The sequence below is a fragment of the Meleagris gallopavo genome, chromosome Z (assembly GCF_000146605.3).
Source record: "Meleagris gallopavo isolate NT-WF06-2002-E0010 breed Aviagen turkey brand Nicholas breeding stock chromosome Z, Turkey_5.1, whole genome shotgun sequence".
In the NCBI taxonomy this organism is placed as follows: Eukaryota; Metazoa; Chordata; class Aves; order Galliformes; family Phasianidae; genus Meleagris; species Meleagris gallopavo.
Window position 1 is genome coordinate 1,939,628 of NC_015041.2, and position 11,625 is coordinate 1,951,252.

The 11,625-nt window shown below is 40.7% G+C and overlaps 1 protein-coding gene across 5 annotated transcripts in view; it reads right to left on the bottom strand.

Moving 5' to 3' along the window:
- CZH18orf25 (chromosome Z C18orf25 homolog) overlaps positions 1 to 10,322 on the bottom strand; it is a 44,150-nt gene extending 33,828 nt beyond the window's left edge. Inside the window, exons 1-3 of one of the 5 annotated variants that reach the window (XM_019610298.2) lie at positions 10,174 to 10,318; positions 7,428 to 7,627; positions 492 to 575 (exon numbers count right to left, since the gene is read on the bottom strand). The gene's annotated coding sequence lies outside the window, so the exon portion shown is untranslated. Of the gene's footprint in view, positions 1 to 491; positions 576 to 7,427; positions 7,628 to 10,173 lie in introns of all 5 variants that reach the window. The other 4 variants (XM_031557181.1, XM_010725167.3, XM_010725166.3 and 1 more) reach the window with 4 other exon arrangements.
- Between the last annotated feature and the right edge of the window lie 1,303 nt (positions 10,323 to 11,625).

Below are 11,625 nucleotides of genomic sequence, written 5' to 3' on the forward strand. Positions count from 1 at the left end.
CAGATACAAAAAAAAAAAAACAACACAGCAATTCTATAAGAACTTCTGTGCTATATTTTACTTTTTAACCATACAAAGTACCAGTATGCAGAACCCTTTAAATATCTACCCACAGCTTTACATGGGAGACACTTTTAAACCACAGAGCCATTTGTAAAGGCACATAATCTGCACTCTTAGAAAAATGTGCTTCTGTGAAGAAAGCCAGAAGGATTCCAAAGGTCAGCTCAGCAGACAGCCCACCCAATCTAACAGCTCAGTGCCACCAGTCCAGATCTATTTTTACCCCCTACTCACAACTGAGCAGTCCTGTTCCCTCCTTTGCACCAAAGCGGGCTTGCTGTTTCTTGGGTAAATTCACTTCACTAAGCTAGAAGAAAACCAAACGAGAAAACAAAAAATGTTCTGCCAGAGCTGGCAGTAAGACCAGAGAATGGAGGGCAAGGAACAAATTATCCCTTCAGATAAAAACAAATCTGATGGAAAGCTACCTGCTGCTTGCTCCCCTCACACCTTCAGCTCAAACTAGGCACAGGAGGTGCTACTGAAGAGTTTCTTTCACAGGACTGTTTCATCTGAGAAGAGATTTTTGAAGACAAAAAGAAAAATGGATTAAAAAGCAGAAAATGAAATGTAAACTTACAGGTAGTAGGTCCTGAATAACAATAATTCTGAGAACAACCGTTGTAAAATTCATGCTATTAATAAACACTAACACACACACAGTGCTATCAAGGAGGGTATGCATGCTTTCATCAGTCAATAACTGGACATGTACACATCCTTCACGGGATTTCTGCTTGTTCTGTTCTCAGCAAAATAAATGTTTTTTGGAACTGTCATGCTATTAGGAAATTAGTTTCACCGAAGAACACGATGAGGCCTGACATACTTAATAAACATTAGAGTAGCTTCACTTTAATTGTACATCACCTTTTTAGGTGCTATTTAACTGATTCACGATAAAGAATGTCCAACACACACAAAGTGCAAATCACCTCTCACCCTCACTAGCTGTGGGTAGGACAGACTCTTACCTCAGAAGAACTGAGTTCCTTACAACAGCTTTCTCTTAAAAGCCAGTTTAGTTTACTACTGACACATTTCACAGAACAGCCCAGACTAGAAGGAACCTCAAAAGATCACCAGCTCCAACCTTTTATGGGAAAGGAACCTAGTTTAACTACCACCATGCCCAGTCACACCTCAAAGACCACTTTTCCTTGCTTGTGACCACTCTTATGTCCTAGCATTTTTATATTAAAATATATCCAGCAAATCTTTGTCTGTTACTACCATTTTAGCACTGACAGAAAAAGAAAATTGGAATCCACCTCCTCACACCACAAGTCATTCACTACAAGTTATAATTTGAAAAATGAGAAACTACCTATACTTTCACCTAAGATTATATAAAGTATGGATTGTGACTACATAAACAAGAAATCAAGCTGCAGAGGAGCTAGTTGTTTAGAATACAGAGCTACGGAGGTCATCCAGACGAAATGTATCTTGCAGTTCCAATGTCACAGATACCAATGTCTTCACTTAAATCTAAATATTTTTCTATTTATATGGAACTGAAGAATACAGTGACTCATATTCACACAAACAATTATTTCCATCACCAGTGGATTATCTCATGTTTACCGAAAGCAACTGAGCATGGATGGAATAAGATGTAAAAGAGTCACGGACAAATTATGATACTTAGTCCTATATTATTTCATAAAATAGTGGATTTTTCTTCCAATTTCTATTTTCTTTTTCTTTTTTTTTTTGTTATAAGATAAACAGTCTGGCAAGAGCAAGAACTGAACCAAGCACTTGATGGATTCTGCGTCTAAGGGAAAGGGAGAGAGAAAGGACAGACATAGCACATGGCCTGGATACTGAGGAGTTAGCCATAACATTCAGTTCCACCTCATAAGACAAAAAGGGACAATTCTGGCAAACACCAGATTCTCGGGGTGAGAACCACATGATTCTGAAGATGTGGTGCACGACTGACTGGCTGCTTCTCAGTATTTGCCTAAACTTTTCTGGGTATACCTATGTGTTTAAGATGCCTTCTTTTCTACTCCAATTTGCTTCCTTAATATTAAAATTAATCAAATAATTAGACTGCTATTGAAAAAAACTATTTTGCATCATGACAAAGGAGGAAGTCTTTTGTATTCCTTCTCCTCCTGTGGGATACTGTACCATTCTTACAAGATGTCTTTGATTTTCTTGCACATACCTTTGCACTTAACAGAAGTACAAGCAGTTCTCGATCTGATTGAAGCCAATTGACTCAGCTCTGTATGGATGTGTGCACGATGCTCTCGAGCAGATTTCTCATAACACTAAGCCACCCCCACATGGATACTGTGTAATTTATATAGTGATCCTTTGAAAATGCTGCCCTGAAGCTGACTCACCAGCATACAATTCTACCTAAGGCACATTTCTGGGAGTGGAGTTGGCTCTTTATCAGATGATTCACAAATCAGGCCTGGTAGCAATCCTAAAGAATAAGACCCTTTGCAATAGACATGCTAAGAGAATTGAGGTGTGAAACAAAAGAAGAAAGGATTAAACTAATACTCTTTCAACTGGTTTTGCATAAACAAACCAAGGTTAAAAATAGGCTGCTCCGACTGAGTGTTCAGCAGGCTGGATATATAAATTATACAAGACAGAAGAGAAACTACAAGTATATGTATTAAAGCAAAGGTTTCAGAAGCATCCTTAGCAACCCTGAAAAGCAACATTTTTTTCATCATTAACAAGAAACAAGTTTTTACATTTAAATACAGGTCTACACATTGCAATTTTAATGCACATGTTCTGCCTCTTCCAAACAAAATGTAGCTACCAGTAGAGGTAGTTTACCAGCTGACACACAGGCTTCCAGAAACATACACCAGCTGCCCTGGAATTCCACAAAATCACAGTGCTTGTGAAAATAAATTAATTAGCACATAGACAAGGGCACAGAGGTTGCATTTAATCTTCTGAAATATCATTTCCGTCTCAAAGTGTAGCTGCTTTTCTTGAGAGCACAGTGATTTAAAGTCCCCAGCACTCTACATTCCATTAGTAGCCAGAGGCATAATTTTTCCTACCCTGTTCCTAAAAAATTTGGGAGATAAATTTATGGATTATCGCGATTCTTTCAATAAAACTAGTTGAAGAAATCAGTGCTGGGCTAGCTACATTTCTTGCACATGACCAACCTACTAAGGATAGCCATACAGATGCACCATCTCCTCCTAGGAATTGCAGTTTAACAAAACCTCATTTTACCTACCTACTTCTGTTACTCAAGATAAATGCATGCTGTGCTTCCTCCATTGATTCATGCCATTTTATACAAAGAGACTAAAATAGCCTGTTAAACAGATCAACCGGAAATGTTGGCCTATTGTTCTACTGTGGTCAAAATAATGCTCCCAGAAGTATCACATATTAAGTTGTTTGGGAACAATGCTAACACTTAAATTAATCCTGATCGCCAGAGTGGAGATTTGCTTTCTATTCTGAACATTTTTCTGTTATATGCAGAAAGTGACCACACACTTTGTTATCTGCTAGTAGCTTCAAAACACATCAGGACAACAACAGTGCAGCTTTGATGTACTACTAGTCATTTCACTGCTGTCTCCAGGAAAGTTAAAGCAGATCTATCCTAGGCAGGCACAAACGAACACTCTGTACCCTACTGCTATTTGGAAAATTCGAAGCAGCAATGAGTGGTATGGGTCACAGGTTGCAGTTTCACGAGTCCTTCAATCCCTCTGGCTGTCTGCTGCCACTGAAACGAAGCAGAACTGCCCACTGCTGGTCCTCTTCTGTAACCCTGCTCCCTAGAAGGAAGCTCTGCACATTACAGAAGACTAAGGCCTGAGAAGCACAGCTCAGGAGAGCTAAGTGAGCAGCTGAACACAACAGACAGCACTGACAGGTCTAGAATGAGGGGAGCACTAGACCAGTCACTGGGCCTAGCAAATCATAACCCGTCAGTTCTTGATATCAGGAGCACAGACAATTTAAATAGAGAAGTGCTGCTTGGCAATTATTTGCAACTTTTCCTTTCCTGGAACAGGACTGCCTGCCTACCTTATGCTAGATCTGCACCTCTGCACAGTCTTGCACTACTCCTCTAGCTGATGTTGGTGATCCCTTTGTCTGTGGCATCTCATAATAAAGTCATCCAGAGAAAGTCATCAAACTAGACATTGCACGAGTTTATGACAGCCACTTGTTTATAACAAAGCTGAGTTAGCAAAGAAATATTAAGCAAGTACTTCACAATCAGCCTGTTTTACATGCTGGCATAGAAAAAAAAAACAAATCAGCCTTGGGGTATTTTAAAGCTTCAAAAACCATCATTCAGTAGCAGTTTTGCTTTAGGCAAAAACACAGTATCTTCCTGTCATATCTGGCAGCAACGTAACTATTTTATGGTCTGGCCAACTGAAGAAGAGAAATTAGCTGATAGGCCTAGTTCTACACAAAGTCTGGAAAGAATCTACAAGCCAAAACTAGCCCTCAGGTCATTTTCACACTCACAAGCTACTAATGCTTGTTTGCTAATTAAATTTAAGCTAGTTGTACAAGATCTAAATGCTGAATGTGAAATTGTAACAGAAATACTAGCGAAAAAAAAAACCTTAAATACCCTAAAGGTAATGCATGTTGCCTTCAAATTATGAAATTTCAGCATCAGTAACCATCAGCTGCTGCTGGGCTGTTCCTGGCACCAAAGCTTTGATCATTTTTTTGACCAATAAGAAGACATAAAATTTGATTTTGTTGTCTAGCAGATGTGTAATGCAGTCTCTACATGCCTAGTCTGCTCTGCTGAATGAAATGCTCGTGACACTTGTCTGTCATAACCTTACTAATCAGCAAGCAGCAGATACAGCTCCAGTGCAAACAACCTGCTGGCTTCTTACTAGAAAAAACTCACCTGTGCTGCTGGACCCAACTCAAGACCACATGCAGAATGACAGCCAACCTTTTAGTGTGCATCTTTACAAAACCCAATGCACTGCACCCTATTCGAGGTTTCCTAAGGAATTGTTCCAACAAAACAACAAAAAAGGAATCCTCACAGGACAAAGCAACCACAGATGTCTGTGGATGCAGGCAGAATTAGTGACAGACTGTGGCATGACATGTACCTGAAGGAGAAAAAAGCATGGTAAGGAAAAAGGACAGTGCAGAGAGCGTTAATTCAGAACAAGCCTTTGACAAACAGCAGATGAAGAAGTTGATGCAAAGTACCTCAGGTTCATTCTAAAAAATGATCAAAAGTTAGTCTGGGTATTTCTAAAACACAACCAACTGTGTCAAGAGCCAGTTCCAAGTGCATTATAAATGATGTCTTTAACACTGCTGTCACTATCAGATACTTCTTACATTTACTCCTAGTCAGCACACCTCAAGAAATCTGGCCCCCCACTTTGAAAGAGCAACAGAAAGACTGGTAAACATACAGAAGGCTTTGCATATATTTGACTTCAAGAGTTAAATCTAAGAGAACACCGAGTTACCTATTATAGAAAGAGTTAAAAAAAAAAACAACCTAAAAACCTAGATGGTAGTTGTTGGTACTGTGCAGATATTAATAGAAAAAATCCCCATGTACTCTTAATTAAAAGCACTACGCATCCTAAAATAATTTGTTGCATTATTGTTCCTTTAAGAACAGCTGGGAGAGCTTTCTTAAGAATAGAATAATTATCAGTAGAAGATATGTAAATGATATATACGTACAAATTTTCTAGCAAAAGGAGAGGTAGAAGGAAGAAAGACCATTAAGTCTGATGTATTATGTCCAACAAAATCTTACTGCTGGAGCTTTATGAATTCCACAAGAACAGCGAAATTCACTACAGATGTTAAAAAGTAGAAAAAGTATCATCTTGTAGCACAAAAAGGAGAAATCAAGTGCCTGTTATCAAACCAACTTCTAAATTGTGTGAGTTCTATAGCTGCATAATCCCACCAAAATTAAAAACCCTCGCATGATACTCTCTAGAGTTCTTTGACTTAATTTTGCACTGTTCAACAAGTTCTGGATTTTCTCTTGTGACAGTAGGCTGAAATAACCTGTACATAAAGCATGGCCTGGGATCCAAATGTGTAAATTACCTTTGAGATCACTTATTAATGCCAGTAACTGAAATCATGTAAAGTAAAACTTCATTTCACTGGCTTTTCAAAAATAATGCTTAGAGAAATGCTTGCCTGTTTCAGCTCCTCACAGTCCCTACACAGTGTTAATCAAAAGACATTACAAGCTCTGTGAAAACCACAGCTATTGACAGCACAAACTGCATTTATCAGCCATTCAGCTTATGGGCACAGGCCCATTCTTTCCCATAATGATAACTACATTTTCAAAAGACATCTTGTTGAACAAAATGAGGTCTCAGGCTATCAGAATTTCTTCCATCTTACCTCCTCAAAGGAATGTTTCCTAAAAAACAAAAACAATATCTTATCGTACACTGTCTTTCAATCAGAATATGTGGAATTAATAGGCAACTCCCTGACCCTGTCATCACCACTTCTTCCCCAAAACTCTGCTTGTGCCAGCAGACTTAGATCCCTCTCCATATCAAGAGCTGGCATACCCAGAGAACAAGAAGTGGGAAAATAAATGGAGGAATCAGGAGATTACCAGTTGATTAGAAAGCAAAAGAGCACAGCACGTACTATCCTAACCATAGGCTTCACGTTAACTTCCTTCGTTTCACTTCACCGAGTTAGACAATATTATTTGGATCATGCAGTGCCAACCATTGCCATGAAAAATGTAAGGTTCTCAATGAAAAACAAATTACTGATATGGTGGAAGCCACAACATTTCACAGACAACTGATATGACAAAGTCTGGCGTTTAGTTATTCTGAGCTCTGTTACTGTGAATCACTTGGATTCTGCTCATTTGAGATGAATGAAAGTGAAATCTGCTTTCTCCAAAATAGTCTTGAAAGACTAATAACCAAGCACAAGGAAACAAGATGTTACAGAAGAAAAGCAGCAAGAACACTGTCCAACCATTGTCAGTCTCTGCCTGCTTACAAAAGCCCAAAAGCATCCTGCAGGACATTGCAGAAGTTGTACTGCAAAGTCAGAGGTAAAATCTAGGTATATGGAAGCAAAAATACAGGCTTGAGTCTTAAATACTTGGAGTTAATTGAAGTGTCCACCTGTTCTTATGATTTAAAAGCTCTCAGATTGAGCACTAACAGCTTTTAGCTGTTACTGAAGATGACTGTCACAAGACTAGAGCCTGTTCAGTATTTTTCTAATTAAATTTTATCCTGAATATTCAAGAGACAGATTAAGTGGTAAAACTGATAAAAAACTAAATACCCTCTTAAAAATGGGTACTATATTGGACCACAGTGAATCTAAAGCTGACTCACCACACGACCATGGCACGTTACTTGACCTCTCTGTGCTTTCATTAATGCATCTGCAATGGTGTAACAGCAACACCTCAGTGCTGAGCTGCATCTCATTTCAGTTCTGAATGAGTAATCAACATGTGCCTGAGCTGCAGCAACAAAGTCACATCCGTGGAGAAACTGCTATACTGCACCGACTCTACTCATGTTGATCAGATCTGTGAGGAGGGAACACAAACAAGTGTGAACAAGCAATCAACTACAAATTTAATTTTTAACTCGTAACAATAACTGAGTGCCACTCCATCAGTCATTCCAGTCTAGTTCAGAGATGGATTTATGATAAAGCAGCTGCAGAGGCTAATACTTATGCTATGTCCACATTTTTATTGACGTCTTTCAGTTTCCTTTACCACCAGAATTGCCCATTTGTAGAAGTTATTTTCTAGATCTCAAATTGGAGAGTCAAATGCAGCAATTTTTGTTGCAGCAGATTCCAGTGTCACAGCAGCTCAGCTATGTTAAGGGCACAACCATTCGTTAGCTGCTGAGCTTCAATTTGTGCACTGAAAAACAGTGAGACAGTTAGTTTCCTTACTGTCCTGCACACAAGGAAACAAGACAAGCAAACAACACAGCAGCATGTAGAGCACAGAGTTCTTTCCCAGTCCCTCTCTCCCACTGCTGTTTCACTTTTGGTTCCCTGCTGCTACTCAAGCATGTTCAGGTCAGTAAAAACTTATCAAGTTTCAGAACTTCTTTCCAAGTGTCTCTTCTGAAGTGCTTGCAACTATGCTGCTTAAATCTTTCTCTCTGATCTGGTAAATATGTTATTAAGTCTTCTGCTGTTTCTGTCAATGTTTACAGTTTTGTAAGTCATCTAGTCAAATGCACATAAACTGATCACTGATCCAGTTCTGTCTAAAAGTACCATCGACACAAACAGACGTTACAGAAAGTGAAACATAGGTTGCTTGAAACAACTTATTTGAAAAGTTCTCACTCTTAGATGCTTTTAGTGGTAACAGTCTGGCCAGAGTGTAATCAGATGTCCTTGTTTCAGTTGGGACAGTAATTTTTCCACCCTTCACAGTGTCTGACATGATGCTATGTTTTGGCTTTAGGAGAAAACCAACGCTGATAACATATGGATGTTTTAGCAGTCACTGGGCAGTGCTGCACACAGCCAAGGACATCTCAGTTTCTCAGCTTCTAATACTGTCCTGCCAGCTGTGGGGCTGGGGGGCACAAGGAGCTGGGAGGGAGCAGAACCAGGGCACACTGACCTAAACAGGCCAAAGGGGTCTTCTACACTGCATGGCAACATGTGACAAAAAAAGGAAAACAGTGGGGAGTTGGGCAGGGGGGGCTGCTGCTTCTCAGGGACTCTGGGCATCAGTCTGCAGGTGGTGAGCAATTGCTCTGAGCATCACCTATGGTGTCAACATATTTATTACTGTTATCTCTCCCTTTCTTTTCTCTCTTTGTAAATAGTTCGTAGCTCAGCCTATGAATTCTACCTTTTTTCCCCCCCGATTCTCTCCTTTGTTCCTGTGGGAAAGAGGGGAGGTGAGTACGTGGCTGTGCAGTGCTGAGCTGCTTGCCAGGTTAAACCGTAATGGCAGGCAGCTCCAAATGCTCATGCACTCAGGAGTCACTTCAGCAGGGTGTGTGGAAGCTCACACCTCACTAACAGATGTTTAAGTGAGATTGGTAATAACCTCCTGGGTCCTGCACGGCACATGCATTTTCAGTGGAACAGTGTTGATGAGATAATATACAAGAGATAGTGAAGCAAGTGAACAAAACTAGTTATAGACTCCAAGGCAAGGTGGGAAAACTTGCTCTTTAAAGGTAAATACCTATAAAGGAGATGGGCATCAGGACAAAGAAGCAATTATTTCTCTTTCTGTACTGATCAACTTATTTCCCAAATGCTCAGAGTTCAAAGCCCCTCCTGATACTCTGTATCTACACTTTGTCCATCTAGTCTTACCTTACCTCATTAATCCCACACCTCCTTCACACTGCCACCTGCCAGCATGATCTGACCATTTATCAAACACACACCAACATCCTTCCTATCTCCCTTTTATCAGTTAGAGCAGAGCTTGGTTTGCATGTGTGGTTACCACTGCATGTACGCCACTCTCAACTGCCTTGTGGTTGTCTTCAGATTCCTTCCCCTTTCCCCAGTACCCAGTTTAATGCCTCCAATCATTTCCCAACTTGTTTGTGCCCTTCAGATTTCATCAAGCAGGCAGCCTTTGTGCACTTATCAAGTGCAAACATAGAGGGCCAGGCCGTACTAAGATACGGATCATGTTCTTGAATGTGCAAGACCACAGTCCTTTCCTCTTCCTGATTTCTAAGGAATTTCTCATTGCAATTTTTTGTGATGCCTATATGCTAGCCCACCAGCAAACAGAAATAGTCAACAAGTTATAATTAAAAATGTAAGTGCTTAAAAATGAATCAGAAGTGTTATCCTCATAGTTGAGCATAAATACTATCTGCCTGTGTTCGTGCACTACCTTCCCTCACCCATACAGTCACCCAGACAAAACACTACTATTACTGGTACCCCCAGAAAGCAGCATTGATTAGTAGCACATCACCATCCTCACTGGAGTTCTTTAACCAGCACCAAGCTCCTCTAGATCATTAGGCATGTGAAATACTCAGAGAACTGCTGGAGAACTACTGCTCATAGGTAAATGAGTTCACAGCGCTTCATTTCACTGCTTTTGTACAGCATGTTTACCTGTGATTTGAACTCCACATAAACTCACTGTTGTCCTTGCAGGCTGCTACAAACTCGTTCACTCCACAAAGGCAGTGTTTCCCTGAGAAGCTGCACGGCTGGAACTGCCTGACGTCAGCTCTCCTATAAGAGAAAGAGCAATTACAGATATTAACTGAGGCAGGATGAACACTTCAACCGAGCACCATCCCCTGTTTTAAGTACCTTACAATTGATCAAGTGTGAAATTATTGATAGATTTAAGCAACATAAAGCACTTCAAAACAAACATCTGAATGTAAAAGTTTGTCTGCCGTTTTTGGGCAAGAAATAATATTGTCTGCACTTTAAAATCTTTCCTAGAAAAATAGGAATACCTTAGCACATGCCTAGGAACAGAACTAACCGGTAGCATGCTTGAGAAGTACCTGAGAGGACTTACAGTCTATTTGGAGTGCGGGTTGTTCAGGAAGAAAACTGACATTTTTAAAGAGATGATTACTTAAAAAATGATTAAGGGTTTGGAGATTTACTGCTCATTCATTTCTTTAAAAGCCAGAATTACAGCCAGCAAAAACAAGAAATCAGGACTTATACCTACACACAGCACCTCTATATACAAGTTCTTTACAGAGAGAGTGGTGAGGTGCTGGAACAGCTGCCCAGAGAGGCTGTGGACGCCACATCTCTGGAGATGTTCAAGGTCAGGTTGGATGGGGCCCTGAGCAGCGTGAGCTGATATTAAACGTGGAGATAAATGTGGAGGCTGGTGGCCCTGCATGTGGCAGGGGGGTTGGAACTTCATGATCTTTGAGGTCCTTCCCAACCCTGGCCATTCTCTGATTGTTACAGCCCCTCCAAATGCAGTGAGGTAGTTTATATATAAGTATACTTTGTAAGTATGGGAGTAGTTACAATCAGGACCTCCTCTAACTCAGTTGCTGCAATTATGCCTGCACAAAGATGCTAACAGACGCCAACACAAGTAGCCCAGCTCCACAATTAATAAACCAAGATGTGTTCATAGCTTGATGCCTGAACCATGGTGGGGCTCTCATTACCACCTCCACTCTCCCAACTAAAAGAAGAACCAACCTTCCACCAAGCAGCCATTCAATACCTGATAGCATACCATTCAATTTGCCTGATTGCAATTATCAGCGCAAAGTTACAAGCCTGAAACCGAGCAGACATAGCCCAGCTATCAGCAGTCCGTGCAGTCTGCCTTTTTGCTCATTCAAACAGGAGCAGGCAGCACAGCTGAGCTTCAGATTCTCCTTGCTCGGAACCCCACCTGCAGCCCCTTAAGCCCTACGAAACGAAAGGCAAGATAAGCAACGAACCAGCTGAACTTTCTCCCACGTAAGAGCAAACACCAGCGTATCAAAGTTTCCCCCCCTCGGCCCGCAGCCGAAGCACTGCGGTTCGGTTCGGGCAAACCCCAGCCGGGCTTCACTTCGGTTCGCCGTGCGA